This window comes from Stigmatopora nigra, chromosome 20 (genome assembly GCF_051989575.1).
Source record: "Stigmatopora nigra isolate UIUO_SnigA chromosome 20, RoL_Snig_1.1, whole genome shotgun sequence".
NCBI lineage: Eukaryota > Metazoa > Chordata > Actinopteri > Syngnathiformes > Syngnathidae > Stigmatopora > Stigmatopora nigra.
Window position 1 is genome coordinate 4187358 of NC_135527.1, and position 24740 is coordinate 4212097.

Below are 24740 nucleotides of genomic sequence, written 5' to 3' on the forward strand. Positions count from 1 at the left end.
CTAGTGGAGTGATATGGGACATTAGTCACCTGAGAAGAAAAGTGTCACTGTTTGTACACCCATACCACGTTGGTCTAGTGGTGTGATTCTTGCCCAGGATTCCTTAGGTCCTGGGTCCAACTCCTGCATGAGACCTTGATAAGTTGTTTTGTGAGCTATGGTGGAGTGATATCGGACATAAGCCATCTGAGAAAAAAGTGTCATTCCAAGAGCACATCTAGCTCGTTGGTCTAGTGGTATGATTCTCGCTTAGGGTGCGAGAGGTCCCGGGTCCAACTCCCGGACGAGCCCTTGCTTTTTTTCGAATTGTGATCTCTTATGGGAGTTGATATGTCACAAAGTAACCTGAGAAAAAAGTATCCCTGTATGGGAACCCCAGGCTCCTTGGTCTAGTGGTATGATTCTCACATAGGATGCGAGCGGTTCCGGACCCAACTTGACTGCAAAACGACTCATGGCTTACAAAGAAACAGTTTTCAAACTGACTGCCAGCGGAATTAGGCTGAGCTCGCAAAGTCCAAAGTACTGCCGAAACCAGGGGTTAAACCAGGGACCTTTAGATCTTCAGTCTAATGCTCCCCCAACTGAGCTACTTCGGCTGATTGATAAAAACCAAAAACAACTTGAACTGTAAATTGACTCATGGCCTACTAGTATAATATTCCAATTGGAGCATTAAATGATATTGGTCTGGTTTAGAGAGTCAAAATGACTGACGAAGCCCAAGGTTGATTTAGGGAACGCTCTCCAACATTCCCTATCCGAGCCAATTCGGGTCATGTTGATGACAAGAGTCAAACTTGACTGCAAAACCACTCATGGCTTGCAAGGAAACGTTTTTTAAACTGACTGCCAGCTGTTTTAGGGTGGGTTTGCAAAATCCAATATGCTGCCGAAACCCGGGGTTGAAGCAGGGAACTTTAGATCTCCAGTCTAAATGGTTTTGGTTGAGTTTACAAAGTCCAATGAACTGCCAAAGATTGGGGTTTATTCTGGGACCTGTAGATCGGGGGTGGCAAAGTCCAGTCTTCAAGAGCCCCTATCCAGTCTGTTTACCAAATCTCCTCCACAAACACACCCGGATCAAATTATCATCTCATCAGGAAGATATCCAGAAGCCTAATATACTGATTATTTGATGCAGGTCTGTTGGTGGAGGGAGTTATGAAAAATAGACCGGATAAGGGCTCTCGAGAACCGGACTTGGCTTACTTTGACTCACGTAGGTGAACAAAAATCAACCTAGACTGCATATTTACACACTGATTACAAGTCAATTGATCACAAATTGAATTGTAGCTGATTTTGGTTGGTTTGATATAGTCCAACAGACTGCCAAAGCCTAAGGTTGAACAAGGGATTTTTAGATCTTCAGTCAAATGCTCTCTCCCCAAAGATTTATCCGCTTCAGTAGGTCAATAAAAATTAACATGAACTGTATATTGACTCTAGGGTACCTAGTAAACTGAACTCAAATGGATTATTAGCTGATTAGATAAAGGCCAAGTGAGTGCTGAAGCCCAAGGTTAAACCAGGGAACTTTAGATCTTAGATCCAATGCTTTCCCATTGGAGCTATTTCAGGTCAGACTCACCACAAAAACACCCTGAACTGCATATTGTCTATTGGTTAATTTACACTGTAAGAGCTCAAATATTTCCTTTTTGTTGCAAGTATTTTTCAATCCTGTTTGTGTTTCATTCATTGATTTATGTCCTTGTCAGCTGATTGGAAATCTGTTCCTTTATCAGAATACATCTCTGTTACTTGTCTTCTTCTGGCAAGATATCTTCTGATTCCATTGAGCCAAGCATTAGTGCTGAGGGAAGATGAAACTTTCAATAAATTAATTCATTCAACTTCCGTGTTGCGCATCCTTGTATCAATATTGCAAAAATGTAAACCAAAAATAATGATGGCTTACCTATTAGGGTATGTTTTGTCCATTGTCTACATTATAAAAGAAACAAGTTTTTCCAGGGTTAAAGAAACTGTTGGGAAATGTTATTTTTTCCATGACTCTATTTGAAATGTGAATTTTCATTACAGGGTGCAAAATTACCCAGGTTTGCTGCTGTTAATAACTACCTGGGATAGACCCAGCAAACCCTTAACCCCCTTGAGGATAGGCAATACAGAGGATGAACAAGTGAATCCATAACACCCCGCTCATCTATTTCATAAATATGTAGGCAAATCCTACCCTTGTGGCAACCAACCCTGTTCTCCCTGAATGTAAAAAAACTACTCTCATAAGATATTGCAACAAAAATGAAAACTTTCCCCATCTTAGTGGGATACATGATATCCATACATTTTTAGATGCAGTAGTTTTTCACGGCTAGAAAAAAAACTAGAAATACGTACCCCCAAAAAATGGAAAAGGGCGAAAAGAGCACAATTTTGGTCAGCCTGCTCCACAAAGGCTAATATGTAATGTAAACTATTAGCGAAACTGCAAGTTTAAATTCAACATGGTATCTTTTTTGTTAATCCCGGCACCGAATGTCTCGTACGTCGTTTTTTTGAAAATGGAATTTTATAAATGCAAAATGGATGACTGTGAATAGCAGCACTAACCGTGGTATGACGGTCCCCAGCCGAGACCGAGGTTCTTCAACTGGCGATCCTGAAAGGCTCCAGCAGAAGGTTGGAAAAAGCCACGAGTCTCACTATATCTCAGGGCAGCCAACTACTCTGGAATTCCAGGAATTTCTCCGGAAATGCATCACAAACTCCGGACCACCTGCTTAAACTCGAGAAATCCTGAAGTTTTAATTTTTTTGAAGCAACCTTTTTGGATAAGTACCATATTTCCAATTTAAATGCCTCAACATATTTCTCAAAATTCACACCATCGCTATGGCTTCCGTCATTTTTATTCAACTTCACAATAAACCAGAAGAATTCAGTAACACGAGTGCTATGCGAATCATTACAAGTTACAAGTTTCGACGAATGATTACACTTTTGCGAGTTCAGCGAAGCAATCGATTTGGAATTGATTGCATAGGTAACCCCTATCGCTTTAACAGTCTCGTTTTTATTTTTTCCATAAGGGAAGTAACTATTATCAAGGCTGACTAAACCACCAGTTTTTTTTTAAACAAATCCTATCATTTCCAGGGTTGTTCTAAAGAAAGTACTCGTACACAGTACTGACTGGTAAGTCAACCAGTCACTGGTTAAGTGCTAAATTAACGGCATTTTGGATGAAACCTCTAACACGAAACCCAGACAGTCACAGAAGTTTATTGGTTCGTATTTGACAAAATATCCCATGTTGTAGCCATCGCCAAAAAGACCGACATTTGCGCATTGCACTACATCCAAGTGTTCAGCGTGACAAGTTGGAATTACTGACAATAGAACACACGTATTATGCTGTACTTTTTCAATAGATTGCCAAAATGCAGTATTTCAATTAATGTACAAATATGTTTGATTTATATTTCCTATGCTTCTTTTTTTCTGCATTTGATAACAATTTTGCCTGAATCGCATTCACTTTAGAAACACTCTGGAATCGGGGCATGTCTACTCCTGAAATGGGGTCGGCGGAGGTTGGCACCTTTGATAGATGTTGTTGTTGTTGAGCCACCCAGGCGCCTAGGGGTTACCCTCAGCCGCGCGAGCGCTGCCACTGGAACGCGGATTAGTTCATCATTTCGACTAAATCTCTGGCAAGAAGCTGAACAGGAAAAGGGTCTATGACCGATGTGCGTAATTGTGTTTCAACGTAGCGTGCCACGTTCCTGGTTGGCAGGTCTGGGTGGTAATTTGTTGGATTCACAGGCCGCGCGGGGCGGGCCCCTCTCAGGCGACACCACGTGAACGCTTCCAACTTTGTCTCCCTTTGATATCTGTGCGATTGGTTTGATTGATTAGTTTTGAGAGTCAGCTTGTGAAAACCAGAGTGAGAAGAAGCAGAGTAGTGCAAGGGAAACATGCTGGGATCATAACCCAGAGGTCATTGAATCAAAACCATGCTCTGCTATGAACGGTAAGTTTTTTTTTTTGCAGAAGAAAACTACCCCACTTTCAAGGTTTACTTTGAATTTGGAATGTTGAAGTTACAGTATCATCACATTGTAGAAACAAAACTATCTTTTATTTTTTATGAATTTGTCAAATTGTTCAAATTAATGTATTCCTTTTACTCTTAGTTTTATATCTTAGCAAATAACGTTTCTATTTTTTTGTCTTTTGAATTTGGAAAGCTGATTTTGTCATCAAAAAGACACAAACATTATTTTTCACCAAAAAAAGAGCTGTGTTGGAACCACCAAAAATATTACACGTTAAATCGGTTTAAAAACATGATTGATATCTTAAGGTATGACAAAAGTACATTGTACCACTTATTTATTTTGAGCAAATTAATAGACTTTCACACACACCATATTTCTACTAATGTTTCTCAGATCCTAGATTCAATATATAAATAATTTTCATTAAAATGTATGTTTGAATAACACTCAATTTTTTATTGGATTTGCTAGCAAATTTAATAGACAAAAAATACATTTTTTCAAATTTCTTAGGCATGTCTTTAACTGTGAAGACATATTTTCCATGTGATTTACATCACATTATTGATTATTTACTTTCTAATTTCCTAATTTAGGCTCTACTATATCGGATAGAATTGTGAAGTAAATAAAATCTTCAACAACACTCAATTTGCTTATACAGTAATACCATGACACACAAGTGTACCAACATATGATAAAATTTGAGGTATGAGAAAAATTCTGAGCAATTTTTGACTTGAGATATGAGATATTTGAGATATGAGCACACCAAATGTTTCCTGATCGGTGGAAAATTAGAACAATTAAGATGTTTTTCCATTGTAACATTCTGTTTTGTTTTTTTTCTCGGATGGAAACGGATCAATTTGTATTTTGTTAATTTCTATGGGAAGAATTGACTTGACATATGAGTAAATTGACATACTAGCTCGATCCCGCTGTAAATTCATAGCTTAATGTATTACTGTATTTGAATTAAAACACAAGATTTTCAGAATGCAAATTACAATAATACTTCGATTACAATGATCTTTCATATGGACATTGATAAAGCAAGCCAAGTCGTGATTGGCCACTGTTTATCACACCACATTTGCGTATTTTAAGTCTATCATTTCGACTAAATCTCTGGCAAGAAGCTGAACAGGAAAAGGGTCTATGACCGATGTGCCTAATTGTGTTTTTAAGATATTCCTGCCACAAATTGAGCAAAAACGGGCTTTTCTCCTGTGTGATTTGTTAAGTCTTCTTTTTAGGTTCCCTTATGTGAATATGTTGGAACATTAACTGCGCCTGGAAAATGTTTTGAATTGCGTAGCTTGTTAATTGGGCTGTTGTAGCGCATCTGTGGCCACAGAAGGAGCAGGAAAACATTGTTCTACAGTCTGGGTTAATAAGTATTCTTTTAAGCTTTCCCTTTGGGAACATTTGTTCGACCACATCCTGAGCAGGAAGATGTTTTTTCACCAGTGTGGGTTCTTGTGTGACCTTCTAAGTGGTGCTTTAGAGAAAAGGCTTTATCACAAATTGAACACAAAAGTTTTTCCACACTGAAAGCATTTGCAAAGTTTGTCGCCCCTGGGATTTTTCGTGATATCTTCGACATCACCATTTTCAAAAAGCAAAAGTTGTTGTCATCTGATAAAGGAGCAATTAAATTTTCTGCTCGCTATCCTTCTATTGAGCTGCCACTCAGAAGCTCCGCCCCTCTGTTGCTCACACCCAGATCATCTTCACTCTTGAAAGGCTCACTAGTTGACCATTTGACACAGTCCTCATTTTTGATTGGAGGTTGCTCTTCTCTTTTGCACTGTTCAGGGAACTCTGGCTCCTCCTATATAATTTGGGCTCCACCCCTACGCTAGCCACACCCAGATCATCCCACTTCATGGCCTCACCAGGTGACCAGGTGACATCATGTTCCTCCTTTTGGATTGGAAGGTGATCTTCTCTCATTTGTTGGTGAGGGAACTCTGACTCCTCTTCTTTGATTTGGGGGGGCTCTTTAAAGCCAAAAAACGTTTGCCCATCATTTTCCCTGAAACCTGCAAAGACAAAAAGTTCATATGCATCAGGACATGTACTGTATTTTCACGACTATTAAGCGTGTCCTGTTTTTTGCCGCAATGTCAATAACTAGTGCTATTGCTGTATTTTAGACACACAAAGGCCGGTTCTTCTTCTTCTTCTTCTTCTTCTTCTTCTTCTTCTTCTTCTTCTTCTTCTTCTTCTTCTTCTTCTTCCTCAATTGGTTTTACGGTTGTTGGCAGACAACGTACTGTAGCAGTATCACCCTCTACTGTCTCAGTACCTCAAATTGCCAGGTTCTCAATTCAGATTTTATACAGAAGGGGCGATGATGTTAAATTTGGTCTTTTAATACCACAGCGTGAAGAGAGAAGCTCGAAGTCCAATTCGAATCTAGCTAGCCGTGACACTAAACGAAAAGCTACATTTTGAGGAAAAAGTTAGGCAATTTTAAGGACATTTGCCTTAAATGATACATTGGGTTTGGTCTCATTGCAAGTAACAAAAAACATGTCAATATTTAAATATAAGGGTGTCTAAGGTTCATTTACAATTTACTGATCCCCAATCCCTCATATGATGACATAGAAGGTAGTGTGGCCGAGCGGTCCAAGGCGCTGGATTTAGGCTCCAATCTCTCTGGAGGCGTGGGTTCAAATCCCACCACTGCCAATAATTCATGCACTGTACATATTTATTTTGTTCCTAGTGCTTATGGTCCTTCACTAAACTGGAAGATAAAATGTGAAACTATTGGTGAGAGAGCTGAGTCCCAAACACTAATAGGAGTGTCACGTTTGCACACCACTGTGCCACTGATGGTGCCTCAAGCCTTGCGTTAATCATAATTAACTTTTTATGGGACCCAAATGGGGCAAAATTTGTGGTTTTGTTGATGGTTTGGCGAATAGAGAGCAAAGCCAATGGGAGATCTTGGAGCCAAGACATTTTGCTGCCGTACATTATTTTTGACAATTTCTCTTTCATTCGTTCAACTTTACCTTGGCTTTGTTGGTGATAAATGTGGAGTATAGAATGTATTCTTTATACTTTCTATTCAGTATAATCACTAGGATAGAACTTTGGATAGATTAGTGGAAATTTCCATCATGACACTTATGAGTTAGGGGTGCGTGATATACCAAGACGCCCATTTCTTTGTTCACCTCTTCCCGCCTAAAGATTGTAACTACGTCACATGACCCTTTGTTGGGTAGTTAGGGATTTGAACTGGTCAGGCTAGGGGATGAACACATCTCCCAGCGCTGGCTACTCTGACCCCTCCTTCAGCTGAAGTCTAGTGATTGTCATCAAGCCGACTCTCCGTGTGTTTCCTCTGATGCGAAATTATTGAATGTATATGGTTTTAAACCCGACAATAAACACAACAAAATCGATGTTTAGGGCCTAAGATGCTCTCGACCGTCTGTAGGGCCTTATTGTTAAAATGAGTACCATTATCTGATCGAATGAGTGCAGGAAAACCATGTGTAGGGATATAATCAGTCACCAAAGACTTAAAGACTTCCGAGTCCTCCCTAGCACACGGATATGCTTCCGGCCAATGAGAGAATGAGTCTACAATGACCAAAAGGTATCTTTTCCCATTTACCTGTTATATCATGTCTGTGAAGTTGATGGTGATCTCAGCCCCTGACCAAAGGGCTGGATGAAATTCACCACGTCTTGGCTTAAGGGTTGGTTTGGCGTTGAAAAACATACATGTCTCACTGTCGTTGACGTGCCGCCACACAAGAGAAGACAAGTATGGGTGCCACCGATTAGTCAATTTAGTCATCAGGGGGCCCACGTGAGCTGGCGAGTGGGCCTCCGTCAAGACAGACACCGATAATGGCCCCATGGGGAGTACAGGGCATCCCATGGGACCCACCCATACACCATCCCCTCGTTTTACAGCACCCGCATGCGCCCACACAGTCCGTTCCTCTGGAGAGGCTGACTGCTGAGCCTCCAGAACCACATCCATAGACAAACTCTAATGCACAGTCTCAGAGTGATGGGCAGTGGCCAATAGAACCAGATTAGAAGCATTATCTACTACGTATTCAGCTACTGACTTGGCTAACTAGTCAGCCGCATGATTACCTGTAGTTGTAAAAGATGAGGACTTTGAGTGGCCAGGAATATTAATAATCGCCACCTGTGACAGAAGGAACATGGCTTCACGCAAGCGTAACATGATGTCTTTGTGTGCAATGGGTAACCGGATGACCTGCTGCGGTCTCCAAAGCCAAACAGAGTGCTCACGCCTCAGCCGCTTGGGCAGACTGATTAGTAGTCAAGACAGAGGATGCACAATGCACAAAGTCATTTCCCCTGCTTTCCACTACGGCGGCCCCCGCTTGGAGACATCCCGAATGGTCTCTCCAACAACAACCGTCTGTAAACATAATGCGACCGGATGTAAGCAGTTTGGTAGCAAGGTCAGCACGAACGTACCTTTGGTGATTAACTCGCGTAGCACATTCGTGGGGGCCTAGATGGATGTTTTCTGCCATGTTAATGCCTGTGTGAACGTAATTGATGTTCGGAGCTGTTAGGATACGTAAAAGTCCAGACTGTTGAAGAGATGATAAGGTAAATCCTGACGAAGCCACATACGCCGATACCCCATGATCAGTCAGAACGTATAGGGGGTTTCCCATCACTGTATGTGCTGTATTAAGAAGCACTTTAGCGAGCCCTGCGGCATAACGAGTACAATCTGTTTGACGGAGTTCAACACTATCCAGTGTAACGCTACAATACATCAATACCCGTCTCGTTGCTGAAACCTTCTGAAACAAAACAGCATTTACTGTGGTTTCCGAGTTAGACATCATCAAGATAAAAGGGTTTATCAAAATCAGGGTTGGCCAGGGCAGCCGCCGAGGCCAGTTCTTGGACGAGAGACACAAAGGCTTCATCCGTTTGTCCAATCAAGTCATGCTCTGAGGTTCTGAACATCTTTGTCTTTGACTAGAGCACGAAGGGTGTTTGTTTTGTCCACATAACATGGTATATAGGTCCTACTGTAGCCACAGAGGCTTAGAAATGCCAACATGTCTCTTACAGTTTGGGGTCTGGAGTGGGATGAAATGGTTTTTCGATGTTCAGGTGACATGGACAGTCCTCTCGCTGACACAATACGGCCAAGAAAAGTTAATTCTTTTCGACAACACTGAAGCTTCTTTTTGGACACTTTGAAACCTCGATCATGGAGTTTGAGTAGGACCACCCTAGTGACCTCAAGACAGATTTCAGAAGTAGTTGCCGCAATACAAAGGTCACCCACATACTGTAAAAGAACAGTGTCATTAGGTAAGGTTGGTCTTGTAACAGATTCTTCAGACATTGATTGAAAATACCAGGTGAGTTTTTAAACAATTGTGGCAGGCGCTGATACTGCATATGGACACCGCTATAGGTGAACGCAAAGTACTGTCTAGCTGAAGGATGTAAAGGTACACAGAAAAAAGTGTTAGCTAAATCAATACAAGTGAACCATTGGTATACTGGACTAAACGTAGTCAACATCCTATGGGGGTCTGGTCTTGGTAGGATCGGAGTCAGCGTTGCGTCATTTACAGGTCTAAGGTTATGTGCCATACGATAACTCTGTCCGTCTGCCTTAAGTACAGGTTGTAGTGCCGTGTCCCATTGTGAATCTGAAAGTTATATCACACCTGCGTCCACTTAGAGTGTCTTCCATACCTTTGTCTGCATCTGAGGTCCATCTATATTGTGGCCTGAAGATGATGACACTCTCATCTACTTCTAACGTTACAGGTGGGATTTTAACACAATGGCCCACATCAAATGGTCCTGATGACCACAATGTGTTAGGAATAGTTTTCAACAAATCCTCTGTGTGGTGGTGATCAGTCAATTCCCTGCCATGTTCTCAAGTCAAGATGTGTTCTTCCAAAATGGAGGAGTTTACTATTGGAGTCTGTGGGTCAATCTGATGAGTCATGCATTTTGGAATAAGTCAGTCCTGGGATGTCAGTGGGCTGCCAGTCAATTATTTTAAGAAGTTTCTTGACCATTGGACCAAGTTGGCGAGCTTCATGACCAGGAGACAGAGCCAAAGAAATGTGTGGGTCAGCTGTATCTCACATTTTGTACCACACTTTTTGTGATTTATCCAAATCAACATACGACGCTACACCTTCCGGACCCACAAAAATTTTGGTGGATTTCAACTGCCAGGGTGTTCCAAGAACCTTCTGAAAACGGTCTTGATAGATTAAGTCATCATCTGTGTCATAAAATAACGTACAATGAAAATCATCCATGGGCGAATGGTGAGGTCGGATTGAGTCAATGAATGATTTCCACAGGTAATGAACAGACAACAGTCCCCCAGTGGCCGGAGTTTCAGGCTCAAGACGTGACCAATAGACCCTTGCTACCTCCGAATCTTGTTGCAAAGGACACATCAACCATTGTCCACGTGTTCGTACTGGTTGTGAACACGGAATCTTTGCGTCATTTGGTAAAGTCACTGTGAGGCCATCCGGCCCACATTGGATGGTAGCTCCAATAGATATCAACAAGTCTCTTCCCATCAAGTTCACAGGCGTTCGGGATGAATGAACGTAGGAGTGGTGTAGAGTCTGTTTCAGGTGGGGGATTTCTGTTCGGAGAGGTCGGGTAATAGGCAGAGCTTGAGGAGAACCCGAGAAGCCGACCAAAGTCACGGCAGACGAGGAGAGACAACTGGGGGCAAGCGGGATGTTCAAAGATGAGTGCGTTACCCCCGTGTCCACCAAACCTGATGTTGGTACGCCGTTGACTTTCATGTGAAGCATTGGGTTTGCCGTACCACTGCTTCTTGATCCTCTCGGGCACCCCTATTCGGAGCATGTAGGATCCCATCATCTTCGTCCTGGTAATATTGTCCAGGTGACTGAGCTGTTTGCTGGGGCTGCCATGGTCTAGTGCCTCGTCCTCCACCTCGCATAGGCCGTTGTTGCTGTGGTAGGCCATACTGCCGTTGTTGCTGTGGTGGGCCATACTGCTGTGGCAGTGGTTGCTGTGGGAATGGTTGCTGCTGTTGCTGCTGCTGGCGAGGGCAATCATGTGCCTAGTGACCAATAACGCCACACACATAACAGTTGCCCTGTTGGCCTTGTCCCAAGTACCCTCTTCCCTGGCCACCAGAGAAACCTCGCCTACGACCACCGTATCCACCATAGAACTGACCATCATCTAGGGCCTCGTCATAACCCTGGAACGTCTAGGCAGATTGCCCTGTCTTTTTTTGTTTGGTGTAATTTAGAAAGTTGGAGTTTTAACAGGGCAAAAGGTCAAATTTTGTGATTCGATTTTTTCTTTGACCTTTTCTTCATCATACATCTTCCAATGGTGAGTCAGGTGACATTTAAATCTAGGTTTGTCACCAGTCGTCAAATCTGGGTCCTTCTTCAATTCCTTTTTCACAGGTTCCGGAAGACCCTCGACAACAGCTGTTCTGAACAAGGTTTCACTCTCATATATACCAGATGGATGGCGGCCGGTGCTTTCTATCCAGTTTTTAACACATTGTTCATTCTGCACCAGACCTCCAGCTCCATCGGTGTGTGGAAACACGGTTGGGGCCAAATCGTGAAGTCTTGGGAAGGCATTTTTAATTACCTGGGTCAATGGAATTTCATGAGGATGTCTAGTAGTTCCTGCCTCTTCTTCTATCATTCATAGCTGATGTTGAGTGCAGGAAGCTGACATAGCCTGTCTCAAGTCACCAAGCGCATAATTCTGTCCACCCATTAAGGCCAAGAATTTCTTGAGCTATGGACTTCCTCCCCTAGCCAGAGGAGGGAATTGTTCAGTCAATGACGCTACATCTCTGCCCTGCCCATGTTTCGCCGTATTACTTCTGCCTTCATCAGAATGTCAAGGCATTTGCGGGACGTGTTTCAGAAAAATGATTCGTTTTTTTTTTAATCAAATTCCGATTTTGTGAAAATGATGCCAACAAGCCCGATTCCCGATCAATTTCGATTGGATTTTTGATCAGAAGAATATGAAGTGAGAAAATGTAGCTTTTACAGAATTGATGATTTTCAAGAATCTTTTTTTCATAATTATGGTAACACTTGGCAGTCGGGTAGGTTGCTTCCATGAAATATGGACTCATGCCTGTAGCAGAGAATGGTTTCGATCCATTGACCTCTGGGTTATGGGCCCAGCACGCTTCCGCTGCGCCACTCTGCTTCTTCGCTCATGTCATGTGACAAGCTGACTCACAAATCTGATCAATCAGACTAATCCAAGCAGACATACAGAGGCACGTGACGATTCCCAACTGCTGCCGGAGCTCCTGAGGACCACCAGCACAAGCACCTCAGTCTCGACTCTGGACTGTCACACCCACGGCGAGTTCTGCAATTTAGTCATCCATTTTTCACTTCCATTTGAATGAAAAACACAAATACAAGACGTTCGGCGGCGCAAATAACAAAATCAAGATACCATGTCAAATTTATACTGGCACTTTAGCTAATAGCTCATGTTACTTTACAAATCGAGCAGGAAGAATTTTTTCGTTTTACCAGTATGAGATCTTGTGTTTTTTAAAGGTGTTCTTGTGATTGGATTTTTGATCACAGACTGGGCAGGAAAAAAAATATTTTTCCTGTGTGTGGATTAGTTCTGTGATGCTTTACATTGACCTGCCAAGTGAACGTTTAACTATAAACTGATAAAGAAAATATGTTTAACCTGCCTGGGTCCTTTCGTGTGATTTTAAGGTGTTTTGGCAACTGAATTTTTGACTAAAGACTGAGCATGATACAGGTTTTTCACCTGTTTGGGTTCTTGTGGATTTTCGATATTATAAAAACAGTTAATCTTACCACATATCATAAAGGTGTCACAAGCGTACTACCAGTGTGCATTTTCTCAAATTAAAACTTTCTATTTGTTTTTGATTTGTTTTTTTTCTTTGACCTTTTCTTCATCATACATCTTCCAATGGTGAGTCAGGTGACGTTTAAATCTAGGTTCGTCACCAGTCGTCAAATCTGGGTCCTTCTTCAATTCCTTTTTCACAGGTTCCGCATGACCCCCGAAAACAGCTGTTCTGAACTAGGTTTCACTCTCAAATATGCCAGATGGATGGCGGCCGGTGCTTTCTATCCAGTTTTTAACACATTGTCCATAGTGCACCGGACCTCCAGCTTAATCGGTGTGTATGGAAACAATCATGAGGTCTTGGGAAGGCATTTTAATTGCCTTAAGTAAGGCGTCCGATACCTGGGTCAATGGAATTTCATGAGGATTTCTAGTAGTTCCTGCCTCTTCTTCTATCATTCATAGCTGATGTTGAGTGCAGGAAGCTGACATAGCCTGTCTCAAGTCACCAAGCGCATAATTCTGTCCACCCATTAAGGCCAAGAATTTCTTGAGCCATGGACTTCCTCCCCTAGCCAGAGGAGGGAGTTGTTCAGTCAATGACGCTACGTCTCTAAGAACAAGAGAGTCATATGTATCGCTTTTTGTCAAATTGTGTTGTGTTTTGTTGTCATTCATTTGAAAAAGTAAAAAAAACTTGAGACCATAAAAAATTGCAGGCCCCCTGGGTGAATACCAGGAATCCTGACCACTAGACCATGTGGGATATCTCATGGGAAGCAGATCCAGATCATTTAGGAGCAAGAAGCATGGATGATAGACTCAATAAATAACCACATCATTAGCAACAAACATCTACTTTGTAAGAACAGTGAAAGGCTTATGGCGACTAATTGGCATTTTTTTCCGGAATGTGCAGAGGTCCAATATTCCTGAATCCAGACATTTAATTCAAAGGGATTTGTTTCTGGAAATTATAGAAGTTCAAAAGTTTGAACTTTCCCATCCCGGGAGTTGAACCCGGGCCACCTGGGTGAAAACCAGGAATCCTGACCGCTAGACCATATGGGATACGTAATGCAAAGCTGATCCAGATCGAGTAGAAGCATGTAGTTTGGATGATAGACTAATCAAATTACATTGGGACCTCGGTACTTCGCGGTTCATCCATCGCGGCTTCAGAGCTTCCCGTTTTTTTAATGAAAAAATAAATAATTAAAAATATTAAATCAAAATTAGATATTACATTATTTTACAAAATTTGAGAATAAATATTCAATTAGAATTAGTAATTCCATCATTTTACAAATTTTTAAAACAGAAGGAATGCACGTATGCGCAAAGCACCACGGGCATAAATGCAAGCTGATTGGCCAGCTGAATACTCACTGAACTAATCGACTCCCCATTGGCCCATTCATTACAGTAGCCCAAGCTTCTCCCGATGCCCATTCTCAGTCCACGCTTATCTTGTGCTATACAGTACGCTTCTCGCCAAGTTAAGTGTAAAAGTTTTGTAAAGCCCTTAGTGATGCCTCCCAAACGCTCTTTAAACAATTAACGAAAAAGTGAGTTTATTGGACAGGTTGAGACCAGGAAATAGCTACGCGAGCGTAGCCTGACAATCTGGTCAAACTGACCACCTTTACACCTCCGCTGAACACGGAAATTTCTGACACGTCTTTACTGTCTCTCTGATGATCTCAGCTTGGCCTCAGAAGACGAGTACTCAACTGCCAACTTCCATTTCTTAACAGCACCTCTTCTCGCTGCCTTCTTCATGGTTTGTAATGTTTGGATTTAAGAGGCTCAGAATTTAGTGAGCAGGTCATCGACACTGGTCATCTGAACTGCAATCCCAGCGGTGCCTATGAATATTGCACCCTGCATTTTCATACTGCTTGAAACACAGGGAGAAATAATCACAGTAATTAGTTGTTGTCCTCAATCCAAATTTTACTGTAATCCCCAACATGCAATCATTAATAACTTAATCACTTTAGCTTGTCACACCATGAGTCATTTGGCAATCCAAGTTGGTTTGCATTCCTCATCAATCAGCCGAAATAGCTCAGTTGGGAGAGCGTTAGACTGAAGATCTAAAGGTCCCTGGTTCAAGCCCGGGTTTCGGCAGCACGTTGGACTAGGTTAATGTGTCCTGAATCAACTGTTTCCGTGAAAGTCATGAGTAGTTTTGCAGTCAAGTTTTACTCTTGTCACCAACATGGTCTGAATTCGCTTAGATAAGAAATGATGGAGAGTATTCCCCTGATCGACCTTGGTCTTTGTCAGTCCATTGGACTCTCTAAACTAGACCAATATCAGTCAATGCTCCAGTCAATATTGTACTAGTAAGCCATGAGTAAATTTGCAGTCCAAGTTGGTTATTAATCATAATAGTCAGCCAAAGTAGCTCAGATGGGAGAGTGTTAGACTGAGGATGTAACGGTACCTGGTTCAACTCGAGCTTTTGGCAACACATTGGACTTTACAAATCAATTCTAATTCAGGAGGCAGTCAGTTTGAAATTGGCTTCCTTGTAGGCCATGAGTGGATTTGCAGTCAAGTTTGATTCTTGACACCTCCATGACCCAAATTGGCTCAGATAGAGAGTGTTGAAAATTTACGACAATATGCGAGTAATCACGAAGGTTGTTTGGATAGCGATCCCGCTGCATCGGCATCTTCTTAAGCGTCCTTCTAGGTCTGCATTCTGGGGTAAAGGTCCAGTAAACAGTCCTTGGAATGAGGACTCGGTGACTTGTTACGATCGTGAGTTCTCCTCAGACAAATTGAAGATTTCATACAAAAATGGTTAAATACTCATATAATAGGATTACCGAATACTGTCCAACACTAAGGATGAGAACTTCTTTTCTCATATTTAGATGTACTTTTCGATTTTTTTTCACTTTTTTTACCTGTCTTGTTCAGTTTTTTTTTTTAACTGATACTGCATTTTCTTTTTGATGAGAACCTGCTCTCAAGTATGTTTATGAAACTAGGATGCAATTAAACACTTGTTGTTGTTAATATTTGAAATAGATGACACAAAGAAAAATGGACTAAATGTAATGAAATTTAGGCCTGCCCATGTTTCGCCGTATTACTTCTGCCTTCATCAGAATGTCAAGGCATTTGCGGGACGTGTTTCAGAAAAATGATTCGTTTTTTTTTATCAAATTCCGATTTTGTGAAAATGATAGCAACAAGCCCGATTTCCGATCATTTTCGATTGGATTTTTGATCAGAAGAATATGAAGTGAGAAAATGTATTTTTACCGAATTGATGATTTGCAAGAATTTTTTTTCATAACAATCATAACACTTGGAAGTCAAGTAGTTTGCTTCCATGAAACAGGGACTCATGCATGTAGCAGAGAAAGGTTTCGATCCATTGACCTCCGGGTTATGGGCCCAGCACGCTTCCGCTGCGCCACTCTGCTTCTTCCACCGCCACACATCAGATCGAATTACAAACAAGGGTAATTATTGATGAACTTATCACAGATATACTGAGGAATTGTGGGATTTCTCACCTGCTGACAGAGCTACTGTGGACCACCAGCGCAAGAACCTCGGTTTCGGCAGAGGACTGTCATGAGTTAGTCCTGCTATTCACAGAGTCACAGTCTATTATGCATTTAAAAATGTCTATACCAATGATTGGTAAGATTGAGGTGCTAATAATGCCAAGGCTGTGGGTTTGACTTCCATATGGGCCATGACCTCTCCAAAGTCAGATAAAATTACCTAGTCCAACTTCTTTTGCCGTAACATAAATGTTTAGCTAGTTGACGTGTTGCATTTGCGTTATCCTTCAAATACCTGGCTTGGGCAGCACATGGTCTGTTAACTCAGTTGGTCAGAGTGTGGTGCTCATAATGCCAAAGTTGTGGGTTCATCTCCCACATGGGCCATGACCTCTCTGTAATAGTTGAAATTGCCTAACACAACATGTTTTGCCCTAAAATAACATAATATCTTGTCTTGATGTTTCCTTGGTTTCTGTGATCTGGTAATTCTCTGCTCCACAAGGCAGAAGATGCCATCCAGGATGTGAAACATCTCAGTGAGGAAATACTAGCTAGGTTTGTTCCCACCACATTTCTGTTCTTTCCAAATTCTTCAAGTTTGACTCTTTTCTTGTTGGCTAAAAAAGGGAATGTTGGAGAGCGTTCCCTGAATCAACCTTGTGCTATGTGAGTCCATTGGACTTGTAAACCAGACCAATATCAGTTAATGCTCCAATTGGGATATGAGTCAATTTGCAGTCCTAGTTGGTTGCAAATTTATTCAATCAGCCGAAGTAGCTTAGTTGGGAGAGGATAAGACTGAAGATCTCAATGTGCCTGGTTCATTCCCAGGTTCCGCCAGTGCATTAAAATTTGCTCACTTACCCTAATTCAGCTGGTAGTCAGTTTGAAGACTGTTTTCTTGTAAGCCATGAGTCATTTTGTAGTCAAGTTTGATTCTTGTCACCTCAATGACCAGAATTGGCTCAGATAGAGAATGTCGTGGAGCATTCTGTTGGGGCTACTGGCCAACACTTCAATAAACAAACACGGGCTGATAGAATGCAATTTAAAGGCTGCGTCTGCAGAGGCGAGGATGCAACAATTTCAGATGCCGGAGAGTGTGACTACTCTCCAGGCTCCCCAAAGCTCTCTCCCGTCAAAAATCTGCTTCAACGGTGTTTTTAATAGAGTTAAGACAAGTCATAAAAATGGGAGGCGTTAATACAAATGAAGGAGGTGGAGTACAAATGGTGTGGTGCACATTTTAACCAATAGGCGTAAATTAAATTCTATTCTAGTAACTTTTAATACATCAGAGTGCAAAAGGGTGCAAGATTAAATATAAGAATACAATTCATATTTCACACGTTCTCTGAATTGACCTCGGGCTTCGTTAGTCCATCGGACTCTCTAAACCAGAACTATATCATTTGATGCTAAAATTTGAGTATTGTACAAGTTAGCCATGAGTCAATTTGCAGTCTATTTTGGTTCCTATTCTTATCAATCTGCGGAAGTAGCTCAGTCGGGAGAACGTTGGACTGAAAATCTAACGGTTCCGGGTTTAATTCTGGGTTTTGGCGGCACATTGGACTTTACAAACCCAGCAGATTTTAGCTGGCAGTCAGTTTGAAAACGTGTCATGGGTGGTTTAGTAGTCAAGTTTGATTCTTGTCGCCTCCATGACCCGAATTGGCTCAGATAGAGAATGTTGAAAATTTACAACAATATGCGAGTAATCATGAAAGCTGTTCTGATAGCGATCCCGCTGCATCAGCATCTTCTTAAGCGTCTTTCTAGGGCTGCATTCTGGGGTGAAGGTCCAGTAAACAGTCCTTGGTGACTTGGTGACTTGTTACAATCGTGAGTTCTCCTCAGACAAATTGAAGAAGCTTTCATACAAAAATGATTAAACACATATAATAGTATTACTGAATACTGTCCAACACTAAGGATAAATATTTCTTTTCTCATATTTAGATGTAATTTTCGATTGTTTTCAATTTTTTCTACCTGTCTTGTTCAGTTGTTTTTTTTAAATGATACTGCATTTTTTGTTGGTAACATGCTCTCAAGTATGTGTATGAATCTAGAAGGCAATTTCAAGAACACTATTTTCACAGCAATGGTAACTCTTGCAAGTGGGGTAGTTTGCTTCTACAAAAAAAGTACTGATTGGGTGTGCCCCGTGGGGTTAATCAGTCCCAGTGATCCTTTGACCAAAGTTGACCGGAGCCTTGTAGTCCTGGTACGGTTACCCATGGCCAACTTGTCTGATGTGAGGGATCAGACAAAGAGGACCTCTTATGATGAGAAACACTATTAGACGAACTCTTCCTTTGCCGGGACGCGGTTAGGAAAGATTCTGAGCGTGAGGTTGAGAAATACAGGCTCGACACAGTTTATTGATAGTTTAGTAATAGTGCCAGCACATTGCTGTTTATCTCATTTAGGCAGAGCATGGTGCCGAAAATGCCAAAGCCGTGGGTTCGACCGTGGAACGGGCAAAGCCTCCCGAGAACAGAAGTTGTCAAAGAGGCAGCCGGGGAACATATCCGGCCTGCTGCATCCTTTTGTGCGGTTTGACACCCTTGCTCTAGAGTAAGTTAAGCTTGCCAAAAATGATTTATTTTGCTGTAACATAACAGTTTAGCTAGCTGACATTTGCAATTGTGGTCATCACACAAAAATCATGGCCACTTTGCACAACTTCTTTTGCCGTAACATGTGTTTAGCTAGTTGATGTGTGCATTTGCATCATCATGCAAATACCTAGATTGTAGAGCACACGGCCTGTTAACTCAGTTGGTCAGAGTGTGGTGCTAATATTGCCGAGGTTGTGGGTTCAACCCACACACAGGCCATGATCTCTGTGTATATGTTGCATTTGCCTAACTACAACCTTCTCCCTGACATAACATAATATGTTGTCTTGATGTTTCTTCAGTTTCTGTGATCTGCAAATTTCTCTGCTCCGGAAGGCAGAAGATGCCACCCAAGATGTGAATCATCTCAGTGAGGGAATACTATCTAGGTTTGTTCAAACCACATTTCTCTTCTTCCCAAATTGTTGTGAAATTACATTTGTCTTCATACACAAGCGGGCAGAACAGTGTTTCTGAACTTTGCTTAGCCTCCAATGAGGAAGCCTGTAGAAAATCATAATAGGATTTGTAACATAAGACAAAGTCTCTTTGCAATTGCTTGTTCATACATTATTAGTTTTTGTAAGTATAACAACATCGTAGTCATCCTTATGACTGACATGTCAGCATAAACACCCAACTGTCTGACTGAATAATCAATCTTAGTCTTGTCAATGACTTGATATGTCAGCACAAATACTAAACTGTCCGACACTGATCAATTACTTTTTGCCCTGCTAATGACTGAAACGTAACTGTCCAAAGTCCTACTGACAACTGTCAGTTTTGCCTGTATTAAAGACAAACTCACTGGTCATTCGACAAGAGTTGCAAGAACATTGCGCTGAACAGGACTCCACTGTTAGAGCCCTCACTTTACAGTCTGGTAATAAACCTATTTCCTATTTAAATTGATCTCACTCTTTCTTAGCCTGCTCCTGGAGTTGCATTTTCAGGCCTATCACTAACGCTCTCCCAGCTGAGCTATTTCGGCTGATTGATAAAAATATCAATCAACGTGAACTGCAAATTGACTCATGGCTTACTAGTACAATTTTACAATTGGAGTTTTAACTGATATTGATCTGGTTTAGAGAGTCCAATGGATTGACGAAAAACGAGGTCCATTCAGGCTCTCCAACATTCACTATTTGACCCAATTTGAATCATGTCGGTGACAAGAGTCAACCTGACTGCAAAATGCCCCATGGCATACACAGAATCAGTTGATTTAGGGTGGGTTTTCAAAATCCAAATTGCTGGCGAAACCCGGGGTTGAACCAGGGACTTTCAGATCTTCAGTCTAACGCTCTCCCATTTGAGCGACTTCGGCCGATTGTTAAAAAATATAACCAACTTAGTCTTCAAATTGACTCATGGCTTACTAGTACAATACAGTCGAACCTTGTGATATGACCACTTCGCCATACGATATTCTTGTCTAACGATGAAAATTTCGATCAAATTGTTCGCCCTAGATACAATCAAAATTTTGTGTTGCGACCAAGCCAGGTGGCCATGGCACTGTCTTTTTTTCCCATATCTTTCATGTATAAAATATTTCTACGACCACTGGGTGGACTTTGCATTTCCCCACCCACCAGCTTTTCCCCCCGCGTTGGGTACATTTACAGGTAAACAATATTACTATTGATTGGCAGAGTTCTGCAAAGCAAAACCGTTGACAATGGAGACTGTGAAATATATTTGTATTCTTATATTTAGTCTTGCACCCTTTTCACTATGATGTATTAAAAGTTACTAGAATAGAATTTAACTTACACCTATTGGTTAAAATGTGCACTACACCTTTTGCACTCCACCTCCTTCATTTGTATTAACGCCTCCCATTTTTATGACTTGTCTTATCTCTAATAATACCACCGTTGAAGCAGTTTTTCGGCGGGAGATAGCTTAGAGAAGCTTGGAGAGTAGTCACACTCTCGGGCCTCAGGATGGTCCACTCCCCCGCCTCTGCAGACGCGGCCTTCAACTTTCATTCCATCTGCCTCAGTGTGTGTTCCTGTGTTCGAGTTTATTTAAGTGTTGGCTGGTAGCCCCAACAATTACAAAGGGTAATTATTAATGAACCTATCACTAGCATAAGCAAACATGAGATGGGACACAATTGACGTATGTTCTGTCAATATTAGAATACAACAACACATCATAAAATATTTATAGTTGAGGATTCTGGGTCACATTTTTCACTCATTCATGGATATCTTTTTAACGCGAAAAGCTAAGCTAACCACAAATGACATAGAACCCTTCTTGAGAGAGTAATTACTTGCTCAAGATGCTAAACCAAAACTGCATAAGCTGATGACAACATTTTTTTTCAAAATTGGATGTAATGTTTACAAAAGGAAGTATAGTTCTATAACCATAAAGACATAATTATATCTTAAATGGCCATCCAGAAAAATGTATCAATGTATCATTTCCCTTCCCAATACGTGTACTAGACCAACGAAAATGGCGACCATATTGAAGCATTTAACCAATCACATTTCAGCCGTTATTTTTTGCCAGGATCAGAAATCTGCCTCAAGGCCATCACAATCAGTTCTGCGGGCTCTGCTGCAATATACAAGCGTCGATAAGACTGTTGCTCTAACCAATCAGAATTCGATTTGTTGACACCAAGGCCATTTCGTAGGCGGAGGGATACGTCATCGCTTTCACCAACTATGATTGGCTGGTAGGCAGACCAAAGCCTAAGTGTGCCAGCCACAGGTCGTAAACTCCAACCACAATGACAGACGGAGGAAAAAAAATGGATTTGGTTGCAGATTTGCTCACAGAGTTATTTTCCACACAGATTTTCCCAGAAAAAAATGGACATTAAGAAAGGGCGGTCAACGCCGAAGCTAGCAAGCTTTGGAGTTGTCTGACCATTCTTAATGAGGTCCAGCTTTTCTTGAAAAGCCCGACTTGAAAATGGCTTTGACAGTAAATCTGCAATCAAATCCATTACGAGATCATTTTCACTCTTGAAAAGCTCACCAGATGACCAGGTGACATCTTCCTCTTTTTGATTGGAGATTGATCTTCTCTCTTTTGCTCTTCAATATGGGGCCATGCAGAGGTGTTTGCAGACTCCGCCCCTTCACTGGCCCTGCCCAGATCCTCTTCTATCTTAAAAGACTCCTCACCAGTTGACCAGGTGTCATCTTCTTCCTTCATTTTTATTTCAAGTTGCTCTTCTCTCTTATGGTCTGGAGGAAACTCGGACTCCTCCCTTTCGAATTGGGGGTGCTGATTTCTGAAACCTGCAAAGACACAAAGATAAATGTTATACAGCCATACTTCTAACAAAATTAATTGGCTCCAGAACTTTTTTCGTAACTTGAAAATTTTGTAAGTAGAGGTGTACTATATATATAAATTATCTAATTTGTTTCACGGTTCTCACACAACTGCTACTTAAACCCTTTAAAATTGGTAGTAGCGTACCAATTTTATATTAGAGATGTGAGCAAACAAGCAATGAGAGAAAATGAGGATATGATTTCTCAATGTTTAATAAAAAAACACGTGAAAATGTGCCCTGCGCCGCTGAATTAGTTCCCTCCACGGCCGTTATTATGGAAAACGTAATACTCGTGTCCGTCTGCCAGATGGCGGCAAGAGCATTTCCTACCAGGGCCAAATGCTGTACACTTGTGCTACATTTTACACTTTGACCTGTGCCCTGTGCCTGTATGTGAATATATGTGCCATGTTGCATTTTGTATGATATTTAATCACTTAATAGGGGGAATTGCAGTCATTAATAAGGGGTGCATTTAGTTGAGGTGGACAGGTATGTAAGAATCTTGAAACATGGACAGTGGTAGTTGTGAGACAGCCAATTGAATTGAATGCTTTTATTGTGATTATAGAAGATAGAATGGGACCGATAAACGAAAGCCTAGTAGAGGGTAGATATGTTCTAAAGTGAGAATCAATGCATCCATGACAATACATATATATATATATATATATATATATATATATATATTTATATATATATATATATATATATATATATATATATATATATATATATATATATATATATATATATATATATATATATATATATATATATATATATATATATATATATATATATATATATATATATATATATATATATATATATATATATATATACGTATAATATAAATGAACATATAAGTAAATCCATTTTGCGGGATTTCGTAACCTGGATCTTCTTCGTATAACTCGAGTCACTCATTTGCATATAATAATTTCATAACCTGAAAATGTCATACCTAGAGGCATTCGTAAGTAGAGGTATGACTCTTTTATAAACTGTCAATCCAACTAAAACTCCATAAGGTTAGACTGGGACCAATGTTCCCTCTAATTTTCCGTTGGTTTGGGCAGAAAGACAACCACCCTGAATGCCCTGAGTACCAGTGTGAGTGACATCATCATTGCTCGCTATGGGCAGACCAGTATCACACCTGCCATAAGCAGTTGCATGCCAATGTTCCCTCTAATTTCATATAAAACATGCTGTAAAACACAAAAAAACTTTGCAAAGTTGGCAAATCTGTCAAATTTTTAAGGTCAATGTGGCCCCCAGGCCAAAAAGTTTGCCAACCCCTGCAATAGATAGATGAGCTAGGGGTGCCCATACAGTGACACTTTTTTCCTTAGGTGGGTAGGTAGGTTATGCCACATCGCCCCCAAAAGAGATCACAATTTGACAAAGCAAGGGCACGTTCGGGAGTTCGATCCGGGATCTCTCGCACCCTGAGCGAGAATCATACCACTAGACCAACAAGCCAGGGGTGCCCACATAGTGACACTTTTTTCTCAGGTGGCAAATGTACCATATAACCCCCCATATTAAATCACAATTTGACAAAACAAGCACTAGTCCTAGAGTTAGACCCAGAACCTCTCGCACCTAAAGCAAGAATCATACCACTAGACCAACGAGCCAGGGGTGTCCACAAAGTGACACTTTTTTGTCAGGTGAAGCGTGTGACCTATCAACCCACATATTAGATCACAATTGGATAAAGCAAGGGCTCATCTGGGAGTATTCATCCAATAACTTCGGATCAAAGGAAGCACACAGAGTCAGTCGTGATGAGGTTTACCGGACTTCAGCTGAAGGAGGGGGTCAGAATAGCCAGCACTGGGAGATGTGTCCATCCTCCGGCCTGACCAGTTCGAATTCCCAAACAGATGAGCTAGTTTTATCAACAGAACGTCATGTGACATAGGTACAAACTTTAGGCGGGAAAAGATGAACAAAGAAATGGGCGTGTCATGGTATGTGATGCACCCCGAACTCATAGGTGTCATCATGGAAATTCCCTCTAGGCTATCTAAAATTATAACCTCGTGACTATACTGAATAAGATTATAAAGAATACATTCTATACTCCACATTTCCACCCTATAGTACTTTTGAAAGAATTTTCATTAAATACATCAATTTATATCCCTCCTATCCAGGTTCTAGAATACAAATATCATCAGCAGTTATTTATCAAGAGGTATGGAAAACAATAAAATCACTTTTCAAGGCAGAGGCAAAAAACTCGAAGTAATTTTAGGGTTATTCGAGAAAAATTCCCCTGCGTCCCTCTTTATGAACAGGAATAAAATCGCAAGTGAGGCAGTTGCAA

General features: G+C 41.1%; 7 non-coding genes across 7 annotated transcripts; 4 read left to right on the forward strand and 3 right to left on the reverse strand.

Annotated features, from left to right (window-relative positions):
* The first annotated feature begins 219 nt into the window (after window positions 1-219).
* On the forward strand, window positions 220-291 carry trnap-agg (transfer RNA proline (anticodon AGG)). Its single transcript has one exon. It is a non-coding gene; the product is annotated as a tRNA-Pro (tRNA).
* Window positions 292-526: 235 nt separating this feature from the next.
* trnaf-gaa (transfer RNA phenylalanine (anticodon GAA)) lies at window positions 527-599 on the reverse strand. Its single transcript has one exon. It is a non-coding gene; the product is annotated as a tRNA-Phe (tRNA).
* A 6053-nt stretch (window positions 600-6652) lies between these two features.
* trnal-uag (transfer RNA leucine (anticodon UAG)) lies at window positions 6653-6734 on the forward strand. Its single transcript has one exon. It is a non-coding gene; the product is annotated as a tRNA-Leu (tRNA).
* Window positions 6735-12209: 5475 nt separating this feature from the next.
* trnam-cau (transfer RNA methionine (anticodon CAU)) lies at window positions 12210-12281 on the reverse strand. Its single transcript has one exon. It is a non-coding gene; the product is annotated as a tRNA-Met (tRNA).
* A 1638-nt stretch (window positions 12282-13919) lies between these two features.
* On the reverse strand, window positions 13920-13991 carry trnae-uuc (transfer RNA glutamic acid (anticodon UUC)). The gene has a single exon. It is a non-coding gene; the product is annotated as a tRNA-Glu (tRNA).
* Window positions 13992-14980: 989 nt separating this feature from the next.
* Window positions 14981-15053, forward strand: trnaf-gaa (transfer RNA phenylalanine (anticodon GAA)). Its single transcript has one exon. It is a non-coding gene; the product is annotated as a tRNA-Phe (tRNA).
* A 4175-nt stretch (window positions 15054-19228) lies between these two features.
* trnai-aau (transfer RNA isoleucine (anticodon AAU)) lies at window positions 19229-19302 on the forward strand. The gene has a single exon. It is a non-coding gene; the product is annotated as a tRNA-Ile (tRNA).
* The last annotated feature ends 5438 nt before the right edge of the window (window positions 19303-24740 follow it).